Here is an 18988-nt window from a genome sequence, read left to right on the forward strand (position 1 = left end):
CTCCCCCGAGACAAGAGGACAGGCTGCTTTTGGACCCTCGCAGGAAGGCCCTGGCCATCCAGCGTCTGGCTTCCACACACGTGGCTGGGCTGCCTCCCGAGAGCTGCCAGGGGTCTGAACAAATGGACGGTCTGTAACTGCTTCCTTCTCCTGCAAATGAGCTTTCCAAGTTTCCAACTTGACTGTTTTATTTATGCTCTTGACCTGTAAAAACAAGCAGGCTGTTTAAAAAGCAAAAAAGTACTTCCCATGATTAGAGTACTTAGAGTTGAAATAAATTGCAGGATGAAGAGGACATTCCTCGTCGCTCCCTTAGAAAATGTCGTGGAGGTTTTGCTACTAGAGGATGATCTGTGGTTCTGCACATAGGGGGTTTTCCCCCCGTCTCGCTAGGATCTTTGGGTTCCCCAAGGAAGGACTCATTGTCTTCCCCCTTCTGTGCTCTTAGGTGGTGGAATGATCCTGGTGAACATTAAAAACATGTTTGCGAATGGTTCTAAGTCAAGTAGTTTGCATATAATTATGGTCCTGATGGGAAAACACTTTGGAAAAACAAGCAGTGATACAACGCAAGTCCTGCTCAGGTTACATAGCATATGCTAAACACTGAGGAAACACACACAGCCTTCCGTGAACAGGTAGGGAATGCTCCAGGGAGCCAATTTAGAATGGGACTTAAGGCAAGCATGGCTTTTCATGTCCCTCTTGGCAAGTGTGTTGAGTAGCGGGTGGGCCCTGGAACTCTCTGTGAGCCTGCTGCCTGCCTGGGGTGGCCACCACACACAGGCCTGAACGAGGTGGGTGTCGGGAGATGGGGGCTGTTGGGTGTTCCGACCGAGTGCGAGACTGGTGGTGCATCCCAGGTAAGCGAGCGGTGTAGACGTGGAGACTGGGTGGGGCACAGGCAGGGAGGGAGAGAGAATCCTCAATTTATGGGTAGAGAGATCAGGAAGAATAAAAAAGGAACTGTAGATGATCCACTTAAGAGGCAAGTGACTCCTAAATATAGAGCTGTCTCTGTGATTCATGGTTTGGGTTGCTTTTGAGGCCGTAAGTCAGGTGGAGGGATGCTGTATAGGAATAATTTGAGGGTACTTGAGATTTAGACATTTGGATCTGAATGCCAGGAAGGGAGCTGGTGCTCAGGTTACCTCTTCCATCAAATGGAACACCTTCTGGTTATTTCACCTGAGTATGTCAATATCTGTGTAAATCAGGTGTCTGGCTTAACGCGCTTGGTACGTTGGTCCCCAGCCTCTCCTTGCACACACACAGGTGCCACACCTCTGCTGGCGTGGCCTTTGCGTGGCCATCGGTGGGGGCAGCTGGCTTCGTGCAGCCCTATGGTGGAAGTCGAAGGCAGACCTGGTTCCGGCTTTCACAGCTGTTTGTCTTTCCACAGTTGTTATCTGTCTTTTGTTTCGATTGTAATTACCTTCATATTGATCTGAACCAATTCATCAAATCAGACCTGAAAAAGTAAAATGCTGTGAAAAAAATTTTTTAAAATATCTATTTTAACGGGAGAATTCTCCCGAGCCAACAGATAGGAACGCACATCCACCCATGCACTTGTTTGGCCACGATTGTTGGCATTTCCAGGGACCGCATATTTGAATTGGCGACACCGGGCACACAAACACGAGACCCACCTGCCTACATTCTGCGTTGATGCCAGTCTCCGGACACGTGCTCTGAGTGTGCCTTTTTAGCTGCCAAGCCCAGGGATGTATATTTAAGTTAGACTGAGGCGAGTAATTATAATAAGGTGGCGTATAGCATGAGCTGGAGTATATTCAAGATGTCTGTCATCCTTCCGTTTCCTCAGGTAAGTGACTGATTGACCTTTTTGGGGCTCTGATACTTTACTAATCAGAACCTGAAATCTGTATAACAACACTTCATTTACTTGATAGACAAAAGAACAATTGCACTTGAAGTAATGTGATTTCTAAATAGACACTGCCTGTCAAAAATAAATGCATTAGAAGTAAAATGTAGCTCAAGGAGACAATTAGCAAACAGAGGTGACACCGTAAACAGGTGCACCCATTATTCCCAAAGCTTGTGGCAATATATTCGCGTCTTTTAGAGTGATGGAAGATCATGTGACGGTTTGGTGAATTATCTATCGGTATCATCTGACTGATGAAGCCGTGGCTGTTGCAGATCATTTAAAAATGCATCTCACAAATTACATGGTAGCTGGGAAAAAAAAAATGCAGGTTTTTTTTTTTTTTAAAGAACAATGCTTTTCTAAAGCTATGCGCTAGCATACGTAATTTTTTATTTGAAAAGATGGAGACCATTTCATTATGCTGGGTATACAGTCGGTTAAGGTTGTGCAAATTCATTACAATGTTTGTTAATGTATAAAACATTTTCCATTCTGGTTTTAGTGACACTGGATTTTTTTTTTTTTTTTTTTTTTTTTATAATGGGCTGTTTCTGAAACATCTGCTATCCCTTGTTACCTGTGGGCAGAGGAGAGAGAATCTACTCTTTCTAAGAATGTTTATAAAATCTTTACCAAAATGGAAGGGCTTGGGAGATGAGAGGGAAAGGTAAATCTTTTTTTTTCTTTTCTGTGAATAGTTAGGTTTGAGTTTTTTGGAATAGGAACTTCGCCATGAGACAAGCGAGGGGGCCTTTCTCTGGCTGCTTGACAGGCCAGGCTAGGAAGGGACCAGACTTTCTTGGGGGTCTCTCCGTCCCCCTGTGCTTGTGCGCCTGCCGTGGGCTCTGCCCTCAGCGTGCATGGGAGGCCTTCTCTGTTATTTTTCATCTATCTTCTTTGCTGTTTTTTTTTGTTTGATTTTGCTTTTGTTTTTTGCTTTTGGTTTTTGCTCTAGCATGCGGGATATTTGAGGGACCCCCAGCTTTGGCAGTTACTGTTTCTTCTTGTTATTATAAAATCACAGGGAAACAGTGTGCAGTGCTTTACATGGTCTTCAGATAGGTCCGCCCTTGAATTTTCTTGGCCTTCTCCAGAATAACCAGTAGCTGGAGCTAAACTTAACATGGACTTAGCGGTGACAGCTCTCTAGAACAGCAGCGTTTTGATGGCACCCTGTGCCCAGGTAACGAAAAGAAGCAAGCAACCCCATCCTGTCGTAATGTTCGTCGGGCTTCCAGCTGGGGAGGGGCCCAGGCCCACTCTGCACCTCTGTCTGCTTCCTCATACAGATCGGTCCTTTCTGAGGACTTAATTCAAATTTCTGTTTGGGAGTTTGTGATTTGCAAATGTTAACCACTATATATAAAAATAGATTTAAAAAAACCAGATTTCTTCTGTATAGCACAGGGAACTGTCTTCACTATCTTGTAATAACCTTTAATGAAAAAGAATATGAAAACAAATGTATGTGTATATATGCTTGACTGAGACATTATGCTGTACGCCAGAAATTAACACATTGTAACTGACTATACGTCAATTAAAAAAAATAATAAAAAGGAAAAAAAAAAGAGTTTCTGTCTTGGAGATGGAAAGAGTGAGGATGGGGCGTGGGGGGGCTGTCCAGACTGAGGAGTGGCAACAGTCTGAGCAGCCCCTTTTCTTTGCTGACAAGGAGACATGCCCAAGAAGTGGGTGCAGGCCTGGCTGGCCAGACTCTGCTCTGTAGGCACAAGTCAATTCGTTTTGTGAACTGAGCTGATGAGGACAACCGGAAAACCAGCACAGGAGTACGAATAGGGTGCACGAGTCTCCAGCCAGGGGGGTCCCTGCGGAGTGCCCAGCGCCCTTCTTGAAGAACTGCCCTGGCAGACTCTCTGGGAAGTTTCTGGACATCAACTCATGAGAGAAGTGGTGGCCAGAGGGTGACTGAAGGATCCGAAATCTCTAAGCCCTGGAGAGGTTTCCTGATCTGCAGAAGTGGAAATCCTGCAGCCAGAAAGGAGGGGTTCCCTAGGCTTCCCCAAAGCTGTTGCTTTTTTTTTTTTCCTTTTTAAACTAAGAGACGCTGTTTTTTAAGAGTAGTTTTAGGTATACAGGACAATTAAGTGCCAAATACAGTCCCCATAAGACGCCCTCCCTGCAAGTTCCCCTCTTGTTAACCTTTGTGTTAATGTGGTACCTGTGTTACCATTGATGAACCAACGTGGATACATTATTCTTAACTGAAGCCCACAGTTTACACTAAGGGATCACTTTTCATGCTGTTCATTCTGTGGGTTTGGACAAGTGTATCCGCTACTGTAGTTTCATACAGGATAATTCCGCTGCCCCTAAATCCCCTGTGTTTCACCTCGTTGTCTCTCCCTCTCCCAAGTCCCTGGCAACCACTGATCTTTTTACTGTCTCTTCTGTTTTGTCTTTTCTAGAAAGTCATGGAGTTGAAATCATACAGCATGTAGACTTTTAAGGCTGGCTTCTTTCACTGAGTAATGTCTTTATGGTTCTGCCCTGTCATTTTGTGACTCGATGGCTCGTTTCTTCTTATGACTCAATACCATTCCATTGTCTGGATGTACCACACTTAGTCTGTCCGTTCTCTTACCGAGAGACGCCTCGGTTGCTTCCGCGCTTTGGCATATCGTGACTAAAGCTGCGGTGAACACCTGTGTGTGGGTTTTCGTGGGGATGTGTTTTCAGCTCTTCTGGGTGAATATCGAGGAGCAGGAGTATTGGATTGTATGATGAGAGTATGTTTAGCTTTGTGAGAAACCACCAGACTGTCTTCCAAAGTGGCCGTACGAGTTTGCATTCCCACCAGCAATGACTGAGAGTACCTGTTCTGTATCTGCATTTGGGGGTGTCATTGTTTTGCACCTTCGTCATCCTGATAGGTGTGCGGTGGTATCTCATTATTGTTTTAATGTGCATTTCCTTAATGACAGACGATGTCGAGCTTACTTGCACCTGGAGATCTCCTTTGGTGAGACATCCAGATTTTTCTGCCCATTGTTTAAGGGGGCTGTTTGTTTTTTATTGTTGAGTTTAAAGAGTTCTTTGTATGTTTTGGATGCCAGTCCTTTATCAGATGCGTCTTTAGCTAAGATCTTCTCCAGTGTGTGGCTTGACATCTTCTTGTCTTAATACCGTCCCTTTGTCACACCTGTGGGACTCAGCCAGGAGCCTATATTCTCATGGAGCCGAGCTCAGTCTTTACATTTGGGACTGGAGGTTTTAGGACACACAAAATCAACGCTACACATGCAGTGTGCTTTCAGCTGTGTTCACAGCTCACACACACACACACACACACACACACACACACACACGCATGCATGGGAAAGAATAGAAGGAAGTACGGAATGCCAACAACAATCACACCACCTGATAGAATTATGTTATTTTTTCTTCATAATAATTATATGTTCTGAATTTTCTACGAGTGATCACATATGACTTGAATAAACAGTTCTGTAAAAAACAAAAAGTAAATGAACTGAAAAGTGCAACACCTGTAAAGGAGATCCCATGGTGGTTCAGTGAGAATGTGTGTAACTTTCATTTTGACTTCAGAGAATTTTATCTATGGAGCCAACATTTCAAGTGATATTGATGATAGTACATTTCCCCTAAAAACCTGCTTCAGAAAACGAGTGAATTTTCATAATGGCTAAATTCGGCTGGCAAAATGGCCTGATTTTTTTGTTCAGGTTTAAATCGGCACTGTACAATATAAATACAATGCCAGCTGCATATGCAAGCCATGTATATTAATTTTCTGATACCTGTATTAAAAATAATTTTAAAAAAACCCCAGTGAAATTGTTTAATTCAATCTACCCAAACTATTGTTGCAACATGTAAAAAGTATAAAGAATATAAATGAAACATTTTACATTTTTCCAAACATGGTGTGTGTTTTAGGCTTTACAGCGCATCTCACGTGCTCGGTAGGCACATGGGGTCAGTGACTGCCAAGTTGAACGATGCAGCTCTGGGTGACGGCTGAATGTTCAAACATTATTTGCCAGGCGGAGTACAGAGTACCAACAGCGACATTACTGGCAGGAAGGGTGGAGGAAAGAGAAGACAGGCACTTTGTGCTTTCCAGTTCGTTCCCATTTCTTCTTCAAGAAAAACTACTTCACAGGTACCTTGTGATCTGATGATATGAGATGTCTTCTGTAAAGGGATAAATATTTTAAATTCATGGTGATACACTGTATTACGAAGGATTTTCAAATGGGGGATTTTTTTCTTCTTTTGCATCACTCCCTCCCTGGGGGCCAGACTTGTCTCAGATTTGCCATCCCGTGGCATCCTGATATGGGAGCTGCCTTCCCATGGATGGGGTGGGACTTGAGGCCAAGTTAGGCAAAGACATTGGGAAGAGGCTGTCAGGCACTGGCTTTCAGAGAAAACAGCCTCCAGGAAGAGCTGGGGTGCCCCTCCTGCGCTGGTTCAGGCTCTGGGACTCTACCAGCATGGCAGCCTGGCACCATGTCCAGTGACATACTTGAGCCTCGTGGAAAGTGTGTGCATTGGGTTGGTGCCTCCTGCCCTGAGCACACTGGCCTACAGGATATGTTCTCCTTCTTTTCCCTGTCCTGGGTCGGACCTTGGGACGAGGAATAGGAATCCATGTGCAGAATAGTGCTGAGGAGTGTGCGTGCTCCTGAGACACGTGGGGCCGTGGGGGGGTCTCTGACCAGCTGGACACCAAGCAGGGTTGGCTGCTTCGGGGACAGGGCTCTCCAAGACCACGAGGGTAGGCGGAGGGAGGTTGCCTGGTGCTGGGAGACGGGGTAGAGTGGATCCCACACTCACGAGCTCTTAAGCTAGGGCCAGTTACTTCATGGCTAGTGCCTCAGTTTCCCATCAGTAAATGAACAAGAAAATGGATTGTCATAAGGGTCAGTACCGTCATGAGGGACTCTGGTTGGCACATGGTAAGTACTCAATAAATGTCAGTTGTCACTCTTACGAGTTTGGGAATGGTTAGGTCAGTGAACAGATCCCTTCGGAAGTGGTGTGTGTGTGTGTGTGTGTGTGTGTGCTCGTGTGTGAATGCATTCTGGCTGTTTCCTGGACTGCATTTCTTTAATGGCTCATGCAGTCCTGTCTCCTTCCTGCACCGTCAGCCTGGACAAGGATATCTCCCTTCTCCCTTCACTTTCCCTCTCTCCTTTTCTCTTTCTCAGGGCTGTTTTGACTATGAATTAATTGTAGGTTGGGGGACTTGCAAGCAAAAATCAAAGCCAATAAACTTCAAAAGGACGGGGAGGACCAGGGCCACCGGGGGAGTGCAGGGGCCAACTGGGGCTCTGGTGGCTGCGGGGTGGGGGTGGCGGGGGCTTTCCATGTTTCTTCAAAGGGGACACCAAGTGTTTCAGATTGTCACTTAAAAAGCTCAGATGCAAAACTTTGGAAATCTGGGTGAGAGGCAATGGTTTCCAAAACAGCTATTTTTATCTTTTGCCAGCAAGCATGAGCCCAGTGGAACGTAGAGTTAAACTTGGAATTTCTTGGCAAGGGTTAATAATCAATGTAGATCTCCTAACAAAGGAGATGCTGCCTTATTACACTGGGAAAGTTTTTTTTCTTAACTGTCAGTGAAGCAGTACTAATTATTACTCCAGTGTAAATGAGGTCATTTCCTATTAAGAGAACAAAATGCTTAGCCTCGCCTTGCCAATTCATACCAACTATTTTTCACACATACTCAGCTTTTTAGTTTTTTTTTTTTTAAATTTTGATAAAATCCATTCATTTGTATTAGAAAAGTGTAAACCATCGCAATAATAGTCGCCCATGATTACCCAGATGAGCTTTTGTAATGTGTGGGCTGTTTGAATACCATGTGTTAGCTATGGAACAATTAGGCAGCTGAATGGATCTTTAAAACAATCAGATACTTTTATCTCACTGAAAAAATACATTCCTTGGATGTGTACTGTTAAACCGTAAATTCCGGGAACATTAAACTCACGTCATGAGGAGAACTTTCGGATATATGTTGATCAAGGACAAAAAGACATCCAAATATCTTGTCTTCGTGTTTTCATTTTTTTTTTATGCAAGCAAAAAGATTTAAGGAATATTGTAGCAAACAAAGGGTAATTGTTTTAGCCCAGATGTTGCTTTTGCACAACAAGCAGGTTACAATGTTCCCACAGAGCTGATGAGCCCAATCAGGGAAATGATTAAAAATTGATTTTGTCCCTGTAATTACAGTATGTAAACTACTTAGCTTGGATTGCAAAGGAAGTGATTTTCTAATTACGTATATACTCTGGTGTCTAATGATTGGTTTTTTGAAGTAATGAAGAGAGAGCACTAACGACTCCTTGGTGTTCTGTTGTTTAAGAAAGACCATCTTTAGAGTAAGCGGCAACAGACAAAGAGTTTAAATTGAATTTTCAACACTGTTAATGTGCACATGGATTTGTTTATTAAAGAGACAGGGACGTAATTTGATTGGCTCCGAGCATCTTGGCTTTTTTTCATGCTAAAGCATGTAAAAATACATGCACCGGGTCTCACGCTGACGGGAAGAAGCCTCTCCACTCCTCTTTTATCATCCCTGCGCCTGGGCTGATACCGTGGGGGTCTCAGGTTCCCGTGAGCGTCTGATGTCTGTGTATCCTGAAAGCATTCAGATCGAACAGGTATCAAATAGCTTCTCCATCAAAGTTACCTTTGTTTTAAAATGAAAGAAGAGGCTTCCTTTGGAAGCATGTCTGGGCAGCCTAGCGCACTCCGTGTTATAGTATTTCAGCCGTGTCTTAGGATGCTGGGCTCTGCGTCAGGGTGGCAGCTGCCACCACCCCTCCCAGCACGTCCGGGTACACACACACACTCACACACACTCACACAGGTGCCAGCCCTGTGTTGGAGGCCCGAATGCAGTGGGCAGTTTGTGGGGACCCCACGGGGTGGGCCGATGGGGTTTAGGAGAAAGCTGGCCGAGTTCCGAGTGTTCCCTCTCTGCTGGGAGACACTTGGCGGCCGCTGAGTAACAGCTCCTCGAGCACCGATTCTGGCAGAAGTTAGTGAGGGCAGTGGCTCCAAGGTGACCCTGAGAGCAAGCAGGTGGTGAGGCCAGCGGATCAGGACACAACGGCCATTGAAAAGATAGTTTGTTACTCATAGTTCCTAAGGGGAGGGGGCACGCCATGCCAGGCAGGGCTATACAGGGAAACTCGGGTTGGTCGGGCGGCAGAAAAGGGGCGACAGGAGAATGTGGGCAACAGCCTTCCTTGTGGTTTCTGAGGGACAGGCACGGCAAGGCAGGGTAAGCCGACTTAGCTTTGGCTACCCAATCATGCCCCGGCAGGCTCTGGGGCACAGGGGCTGCCTCCAGTTGTCTGGTCCAGGGTGTGACAGTCTGATACAGGAGGTGGTTGGGGCATGAGCTCTGGATTGGTTGGTTTACAGATGAAGGATATGCTCCCAGGGGAGTCATTTGCTATCCCTAGGAATTGGCTGGTGCTGGGAGGGGCTGTCCCTGCAGGCTCGGCAAGGCCCCAGATGTCAAAGCATCGGAAACATATGGTTACTATCCCTGAGCCCTGGACTAGGGCTGACTTGGGAGTGGTGCTCCGTGCCCTCAGAGTCCCAGGCCAGGATGAGCACAGGATGATGCTGGGCCCCCCTGCACCTAACGTCCTACTCAGCAGGTCTCACTGGGTCTACACAAAAGGCATCCTGAATCCACTTGCTTCTCCCCATCACTGCGGCTCTCAGCCCGGGTCAAGTCTGCCTCCTCTCTCATCTGGACAGCTGTAGAAGCCTCCCCATGGGTCTCCCTGCCTCCACTTTGGTCCCCTCTCGTCTGTTCTCCCCACAGCAGCCACAGTGATTCTTGTATGATGTAAATCAGATCATGTTATTCCCTTGTTCAAATCCCACCAATGGTTCAGAATAAAATCCCCATTTCTTACTGTGTCTGTGAAGGTACGTGGATCCTGAACAGCCCATCTTCCCCCATTTTCCCACTCACTGTCTATGCTCTGGCTCCAGGGGCTTCTTGCTGCTCCTGGAACGCACCAGCTCCATCCTGCACCAGGGCCTTTGCACACACTGTTTGCTCTGCTTGTAAAACCCTTCCCTCAGTGTTCCCAGGGCTCCCTCCCTGACTTCGTCCTGGTCCCTTGTCAATGTCACCTTTTAGAGCGGTCTCCTCTGATGGCCGTATCTAACACAGAATCCGTCACTGCCCATCCTTTCCCCTGCTTTATTTTTCTTCTTACAGCTTATTACTTGCTGGCTTTGTATTTTACTTTTATTTGCCTTTTATTTGAAGCTGCTCAATAAAACATATGTTTCACGCAGGCAGAGACATTGTTTACCACTGGCGTCCCAGAACCTGGGAGTTAGATGCCAGCTTGGCACACAGGAGGCCCTTGACGGATGAGGGCTGAGTGAGGGACTGTCCCCAAGGCTCTTTCCCGGGCAGCTTTCCTCACGAGGAAGCCTCTCTTACTGGGGACCTGGAGGGACAGGTGCTGTCCCTGGGGGCTGTGTTCATCCCTCAGAGTTCTTGGGAGGAGCAAAGCGAAAATCACTCAGTGCTTTGGATTGGAACTTCCAAGTCCATTCAGAGGAGCTGGCATCTTGGGGCAGGGCCCCTGTCCCTAGTGGGATGGGAGAATATTGAGCACTGGGCTGGGAGGGCACCCAGGCTCCAGGCGGTACACCCTGGAGAAGAGGCTTGGGTGATCCTCTGTGTGGCCCTTCAGACAGAGGGACAGAGGAGAGCCCACTGCCCAGGAGAATGGGTTCAGAGGCCGTGGCCCCAGGTGACTGGGGTGTTATGTCCAGAGAACTCCAGACGTGTCTTCTGTGAGTCACATCTTCCTCTAGGCAGGGGGCTGAAGGATTCGGGCTGGCTCTCTCTGAATCCTGTCCTAACTTTTGTCTGGAAGGAAAGCAGTTTATCTGGCCCCCATCTGCCCTGGGGCTTCCCAGATGCCTCAGCAGACAGCCCTGTTCCCACTGCTGGGCCTCCGAGTGACCCTGGGGGAGAGTGAGCCTTCGTCCCTCCAGGAATATACTCTGCCTCCCGCAGGGGCAGCATCTGGAGCAGAACATGGACCTGGGGAGGGGGGACGTGAACCAGCCCTTCCTTCTTTCCTTCTATCTTCCTTTTCCCTCCTTCCCTTTCTTCCACCTTCCCTCCCTCCTATTCCTCCTCACTCCCTGTATCCCTCCCTCCCTCCCTCCCTTCCATCCATCTCCATCCCACCTATCCCACTGTCCTCCCATCTTGTCTTCCCCACTCCCTCCATCCTTCCCTCTTTACCTCCCTCCCTCCCTGCCTTTTCCCCCAGCCCCCCATCATTTACTGAGCTCCAGGCCCTCTGCCACCAGTTAGGGACTGGGAGGTGATGCAGGGACTGCCCTCAGCACACGGTAACTCGAGTTGTCACTCAAATGACCTTCCAGTGGTGATGGTGTAGCGTGGAAGGCAGATGTGGAATGGCCCCAGGAGGGCAATGTGTTTGCCTAGAGGAGGAGTCTTTGCATTCAACTCTGGGCTTGTTACAGAGGCCCTGCTGATCTGCTGTCTCTTGACTCGCCAACCTGCGTACGGGAGGCTGAGCTCCTGCCCAGTGAAGGTTTCCCTGGCTCTGCTCAGAGCTGCTGCGTCTCACCTGGGAGAACTCAGGAGGGAGGGGGCCACCCTTGTCCCCTAGGGGGCCCAGTGGATTCACAGGGATGCTGCAGTTTGGACCCACTGAGTCCCGGGGTGGGCCAGAGCTGCCCGGACCACCTCCCACTGTTTTGTCTGTGTGTCCCATGTCTTCCTGTTCCCCGCACTCCCCTCCAGAGTCCATCTCTCGGAGCTTTCCACCCCCTCTCCTCCCCTCCCCTTCCTCAGAGGGGCCTTGGAAGTGCTCAGGCTATAAGACAGCCCTCTCTCCCCACCCTCTCCCCCACACTCACTGCCTTCTCTCTTCTCCTCTTGGAGTTGCAGGCGCCCGAGACTTCTTGCTAGAACCCCACACCTCTCTCATGCCAGGATCTCTGAACCTTTGCCCTCTCCTTTTGTCCATCCCTGTCTCCCTGGAGGCCCTGCCCGCACCTGCTTAAGGGCTCAGCTCATGTGCCTCCCTCCCTGGTGCCCCTCCATTGGCCTGCCTCTTGGTGGCTCCTGGTCCTGCCAGACTCTTCCGCATCCGTATCCGTATCCATATCCCGTATCCCACAGCCTTCCCTAGGGCCTGGCGCATAGATGGTCTGAGCCACTGAGTGAACATGCCTCCTAAACGCATTCACTCCCTGGTGCTGGTGGCTGAGGATGACTGCATGTGCTCCTTACCTGTGTTTCCAGGGGGAGGCGGGGGTATCAATTCAGTGGATGGGGTTTCAGGCACAGAAACACGCCTGTGGAGGTATTTTTTTTGGTGGAGTGGCTGATACCCAGTCCCCCTGACGAAAGCTTTTTCTTGCCTTTGTATCTGCCCCCTCCCGCCCCTCCTCTGATCTGGTGGTACCCGCACCAAACTGGACTTGTGGGCAGTGTCTCTGGGTGGCCTCCCTGGCCCTGAGGGGAGGTCAGGCGGGACAAGGTGGGTGCCTCATGGCAGGGACCTGCGTTCTCTCTCTCGATGCAAGTTACTTACTTGCACCAGAAGGGCTGTTTCTCCCATTGGGGAAGACAGAATTACTGCGCTAGCATCTTCCTTCCTCCTCATCCAGAATCAAGAGCATCACTGATGTGGCCACCTGTGCCCAACCCACAGTGACTGTCATGACTTCAGACACCAGGAGCCCCTCCTATGTAGACCTAATGGCTGCCTCAGCCTCCTTTCCTGAGGCTCCTCTTCCGGCAGGATGCTTGTCAGGCTGACCTTCCCAGGTGGGCAGCCACTTCTGGATAACCCCCTAATCACTCAGGAGAGCCCTCACAAGGGCGCAGCCGCAGTGCAGCCACAGGGCGTGTGCTGGGGCCTCGGGTGACGGAGGGCCCCGTGCAGGCTGCAGGAGCTGGTGATGCTCTGATCAGCGGTGTGAAGCCGGAGGACACGTGGGGCTGGGGTATCCCCAGATGCAGGCTCCCCGTGTTCTCCCTGTCATTGGAATTTACAAAGCTCCTAAGTGAACGGCCCCTGGAGAGTTGTCCTCGAATTTTGCAAGCCATGAACTTGGATATAAAATCTGAGTCTGTCTTCCACCTCCTCAACCCTCTCGCTAAATATAAGGAGTTTTAGGAGCAAAATAAGTCTTTGCAGAGCCAGCCTGGTGCCGAAGTCCCGTTCCTTTCACCTCCGGCAGAACTCAGGGAAGTATAGCGTTGGACATATGTTTTATACTGCCTAGATTTTAATCTTGAGTCATACAGAAAGAGAAGGATGCAGACGATCATCTGATTGAGGAGACAGACTTGTAATCTCAGTCTTCGTTGCAGATGGTTGAGATGTAAACTTTAGTTTTCTTGTCTCAAGAGAGGCAGGTAGAATTCTGTTTAGCAGTGTCCTTGTTACACTTTGAGAAAACACTTCAAGCACGCACTCCTCAAATACCTTTTTGTTTGCCAGAAATCAGTCTTGGAGTTGGATGGAGCATGGCAAGCCAGTGGTTTGATGTTCAAATACCTTGCGCTGGGGTTGCCACCCCGTGTTCTCCGTCCGAATGCAGCTTCTGGTGCATTTGCAGACGCATCCTTGAATCTCTACTGGAATTCTTCAATATCAGACTGTACAGTTGATCGAGAGGGAACGTTTGCTTGCCTCGTTAAATCCCTTCTGTAACATGGCAAGACAAATTCGATTCTGCACTGCCCTGGCCCTGAGCTGGAGATCACAGACTGGGGCTTGGCCTCCATTTCCCCAGCCAACGGCTTCTGGAGCCACTGTGGGCGGGCATCGTGGCTTTCCCTCTGGGCCCTTATCTCATCATCCTGCTGCTTTCCGTGGTTCAGGGGAGAGGACTTTGATGCCATTCAACATCCCTGACCCCTGGGTCAGCTGCGGTTTCCCTGTCTGGATCCATTGAGAGCTGCCTTGGCCACCAAACAGGCGTAGCCAACTGAAGTTTGGGTGAAATTGTGTGTGGTCTACTGTAGGGGGCTCCTTAAATCAGGGAGAGAAAAAGAACCCATGAGTACCTTCTTGGTTTCTCACTTTTAGAATTCCAGAGAGAGAGAGAGAGAGAAAGTGAGAAAGTGAAAGGCTCTAATTTCCTATTATTTCTTCTTCTGTCCCATCTAGAGAAGAGCTGCTTAGATGCCCTGCCCCCCTCTCTTTTTGCAGGTGGCAATTTCCCATTAAAAGAAGCTGAGCAAGTTTGGTTTATTGCAGCAAAGGTCACATAGTTCCCATTTGTAAAATTGCTCAATGAATTGGGGCAGCGGGGGCTATTAAATGTTTTTAGACTCTCAACTAACCCAGCAAATTGTTGCCCTGGCTGAATGCTGTTTACCTTCTTATTGGAGTTGATATGTCCGTCCCTGAGGACTTCTAACAGGTCTTATTTTTGCAGTTCCTGCCCACCACGGCTTTAAGAGTATCCTTCAGCCCCGGGGGAGATCCGTTGCTTTCAGACTCGCCTGGTAAGGAACACTGTTTTGTAGTTCGTTGAAGTGGTGTCTGCCTGCGATCTGTGGGGGAGCCAGGCTGCCCTCTTTGGGTTGTAGACCTCTGTGCCGGGTGAGAGTTCTCCCAGCTGCTCCCTTTCTTCTGTGGACAGAAGTTGGGCTTTGGAGAAACTTCCGGATTTGAAGGTCTCTGGGATCGCACGTGGGTCCCAGGTCTTCTGGGTGGGAGGAATCTGTGATGTCAAGACCTGCTCAGAAGTTCTCAGAACGGGGTCACAGATCGGACAAAGCCCTGCAGGGTTGACTTCTTTCTCTCTTGTGTGACATCCTTGAGGAGTCGCTGGCCACTGGCCAGCAGCTGGAACGAGAGCGGGGGAGCTGGTGGCCTTGCTGCCCAAAGCCAGGCGGCCCCTCCAAGCGCTGCCCGTGGTCTGTTTCCCCACCACTCCCCACATGGTTCTGTGGCTTGGCCCAGTCTTGGAGGAAACCTGTCTCCACGTGGCTCTGTGCCTGTCATCTCAGGCTCACGATCACAAACCCAGTCATGGAGTATTTTCCCCTCATCGAAGCTGAACCTTAAGATCCAGAAGAAGGGGCCGTGCTGGTGTTGGGTGTCTGCAGCCGCCTCCTCTGAAGCTGCCTCCGATATCTCTGTAAACTCACCCTCAGATCTAATTAGCCAAGCCCACCTTCTCCTGACCATGGGCCTCGGAGGTCACTACATAAACCAGGGAAATTGATAGTGGAATTATGCACTTAGAAATTAATTTTGTATTGTCCTGAATATGTATTTTTTTTATTGTGACTTTATCTTGCTGAAAAAGTGCTTACTTCTGATTTTGTGGATATTACTGACCGTGGATTACTTTTATTTTGGTTTTTACACAACAGTTATATTAGAAATTTGCTGTTTTATTCTTACCTTCTTAGTAAAAATCCTTTTATCACACAATGGGTAATTTATATCCATTACCAGGCCTTTCAATCCTTTTCAGTGGGGCTGTCAGCGCCGTTGGCACAGTAATGATTAATGTGATCTAATAATAGTGTGCCATTATATTACCTTAGTAAAACATGTACCAACATCCTATTCGGATCTACCAAATTCATAGCTTCCTATAATATTTTTGTTGAAAGACAGGATTACTATTTTTCAAAGCTGATTTTTTTCCCCTTTAACATATTTAATGAAATTCACAATTCTTTGCCTTCGTAATCTGGGCCTTTGATTGGGCTTGGTGGGTGAACTTGACATCTGTAGGCACTGTTGTGATTTGTCAGGGAGAGGCTGGACAGTCCAGGGATCTGCCAGAGAGATTATTGTGTTTTTGTTGGGTCTGGGTTGTTTTGCCTTGAAGAAAAGAAAGAAAAAAAAAAAAAAAAGAAAGAAAGAAAAATGCTGGATTTCCAGTCCCTTCTGACATGTAATAAGGAAAGTGTGTTTTAGATCAAAAGGCAAAAGAACAAGTCATTTGGCTCAAAGGCTCCTCTCTTCTCTTCTCTCTATTAGCCTCTCGTCTTCTGCCTCCGTCTGCAGGTGAACAGGAGGGGCTGCACAGCCACGGGCGGTAGCCCTTTTTTTCCAGGAAATGCCCCTTCTTGACCCATTCCTTCTTCCTGTAGCTTTGGCGCAGCCTCTCTGGAGCTAAGGCAGTGTGACCTTCTGGGCTGGGTATTTCTTTGCTGTGGGGCCGTCCTGTGCACTGTAGTATGATTGGCAGCGTCCCTGGCCTCCGCCCACCAGGTGTCAGTTGTGAACCCCCTTCCCCCCATTGTGACAACCAAAAATGTCTCCTGAACTTACCAAGTGTCTCCTGGGGCGCACAGCATCCCTGCTTAGAACCAGTGGTCTACTGTGATAAGAACATAAGCAGATTTTTTTTTTTTTTTTTTTTTGCTGTGTGTGTGAAGTCCAGTTGGGGTTCCAGAGTTTCCTGGTGTTTCTTGGGACATCTTCTGCTGTGGGAGAGAAGATCTGTGGGTGACGGCCACACATGGCATCCTTTCCTGGCTGAAATGCAGCCCCCTTGCTTCTTTCTCCTCCTGCTCTGTCACAGAGCCTGGCCCACATGAGGGCCTGAATCTTAGCTTCTTCCACTTAAATTCCATTATAATCATGCTTGTGATTGATAACATTCCACCTTTTCAAAGGGCTTTAAAAATCTGTGTCAACCAAAGATGACATTATTGTAGTGCGGGCAAGATGCAGTCAAACAATTACACACTCAAAATCGAAGTGGGAAGGAATGTCCTTCTATCCTGGGGCCTTTGTGACGTGGCTTTCGCCAGCACCTCAGCCCCCGTGGCCCCCCCCCCCCCAAAACCTTCAGCAGGAAAATGCATGGGGAGAAACAGGCTTCGCCCTTGATACCACTCAGCTCTGAAAGCAGCTTGAATATTTGGGTTTCTTAGGGCTAGAAGGTGGGGGAGGAAGGTGAGGCTGTTGAGCACAGGAGAGACAGAGAGGGAGGGAGAGACTGAGGGAGGGAGAGAGAGATCCTTGCTTTTGATTCAGAACAAAAATTACTGCTGCAACACTGGCTCGAAATATGCAATCAACTGAAATCAGGAAAAGTATTTTGAATACAAAATTTGTATTGAAATACTTGAATCTAGATACATGTGCACCCACATACATGTATATATTTAAATCAAGGATACAGAAGACGAGAAATAAAGCTTTTGTCGTAAAAATACTGCCATAGTATTTGCCCTCAAATGATTCTGCACATTGGAATACCTTTTTTTTTTTTTTTTTGCGCTGTTAGCATTTCCATAGAAGACACTCTTGTTTGTTTTTACGACTGATCCTTGATAAGAACAAATGAAGAAATGGCTCTGATTTACCTTTGTGCGAGAGGATTTCAAATACATTGTGCTGTTTGGTGGAGGAATCATTTTGGCGGCCCGCTTCTTGACTGGTTTCTGGTTTGTTTCCCCTATCCCAGGGTAAACCTGGAGTGAGGAAGGCCTTGTGTATTTTGTTCAGTGTTACCTTCCTAATTCCTGGAATGGTGCTTCATGCATAGTGGCTCTCAATAAAACTTTGGTGACTGGAAGGATGGATGGGTGGATGGATGGGTGGGACTCTATCTCAAACCCTAACAGACCCTTAGAATGGTAGGCCCAGTAGTTCAAATGAAACCCCCCTTTTACCATCTCTTCACCCTTTACCCTCCCAAACATTTTTTTTTTAAACATCAGAATGGTCAGTTACAGAAAGATATTCTCATTAGCTCTTCTTTCAATCCAGTTTTTAAAATAGAAAAAAAGAACTATGTCTAAGATTGTGCCAGGCAATCTCCGTAAGTTGAAACCACACAGATGCCTTGCTGTAAAAGTATCTTTCAACATCCAGAAGGGCACATACACAGATGACTGGGGTGGAAGACGTGGAGGCAGAGTAGGGGAGGGTGACCTCTTTCAAAGTGGGACATGGGCAAGGAATTTATAAGCCTCAGAAGACTTCCTGTCCCGATGACTCGTAGTCTGTCTCCTGGGCAGGACTCTGTAATTTACAGTGCATTTCATGTTCTTTTAGAGGCTCTTGTGTGTGCTCCTCAGCTCCGCCATGCTTGACCTCTTTGGGACTGGATGGGGTCAACCACCTTGAGGAGAAACGGGCTGAGGCTCTGGGTGGCGGGGTTCCCAGGTCCCACACAGTGGGCACCAGTCTATTGGAAATCTCGTTCCCAGTGATGAGGATAAAAAGTCGCTCTTCCTTTTGACTTTTAAATTGTTTTTTCAAAGTATTGAATTATTTTTCGGGAGGGATTAAGTTTGTTTGTTTGTTTGTTTGTTTATTTTCATGGAGGGACTGGGGATTGAACTCAGGACCTCATGCATGCTGAGCGTGCATTCTACCACTGAGTTATACCCTCCCCTCCTCCACTTTTAAATGATTGCACCATGGACAGCATAGCAATACCAGTAAGAAAATAATAAAGAGAGAGATGAATGGCCTTCAAACCTGGCAAAGGCATGGACTCTAGAACCAGATTTCCTGGGTTGGAACCCTGGCTCCACCACACCCACTAGCTGTATGACCACGTGTCAGGGGATTACCTTGCTGTGCCTCTGTCTTCTCATCTGTATACTGGGAATGACAGTAACGACAACGCAGTAGATTACGCAGGTAATCCACATGATGTGCTTAAAATAACGCCTCCTGGCGCCAAGAAGGCAGTCAATAAATGTGTGTGGCTGTTACTGTAGTGTGTTCATTTTCTCTGTTTAGTCATCCCTTTCTCTTTCTCTGTCTTTATTCAAAATTAAAGAACATATAGGCCATTTTTAGATAATTAGCCTTTTCCTCCCATAGTCATAGCAGAGCTTGGAACCCCGAGACGTTGCCAGGCATGCGGTCTTCCCGGCACCCCTGGGGACTGTGGTTAGCAAGTTCAGAGAACGTCAGAGCGGGTGGTGAGTTTCCTAAGTCAGCTTGCCCATCCCGCTTCCTTTGTGGAAGGAGCGTTGTTGACACACCACTGGGGGTTTGGGATTTACTTGGTGTTTGGGGAGTGCATTCCTGGGGTAGATGCCACGTGGTC

General features: G+C 47.9%; 1 protein-coding gene across 6 annotated transcripts in view; it reads left to right on the top strand.

Moving 5' to 3' along the window:
• Positions 1-18988, top strand: part of ZNF536 (zinc finger protein 536) — a 414729-nt gene that overhangs the window by 37553 nt on the left and 358188 nt on the right. Inside the window, exon 1 of one of the 6 annotated variants that reach the window (XM_064489203.1) lies at positions 6025-6047. The exons of the other annotated variants lie outside the window; for them this stretch is intronic. The gene's annotated coding sequence lies outside the window, so the exon portion shown is untranslated. Of the gene's footprint in view, positions 1-6024; positions 6048-18988 lie in introns of those variants that run through there. 6 annotated transcript variants of the gene reach the window in all.

Source organism: Camelus dromedarius, chromosome 9 (genome assembly GCF_036321535.1).
Source record: "Camelus dromedarius isolate mCamDro1 chromosome 9, mCamDro1.pat, whole genome shotgun sequence".
Lineage (NCBI taxonomy): Eukaryota > Metazoa > Chordata > Mammalia > Artiodactyla > Camelidae > Camelus > Camelus dromedarius.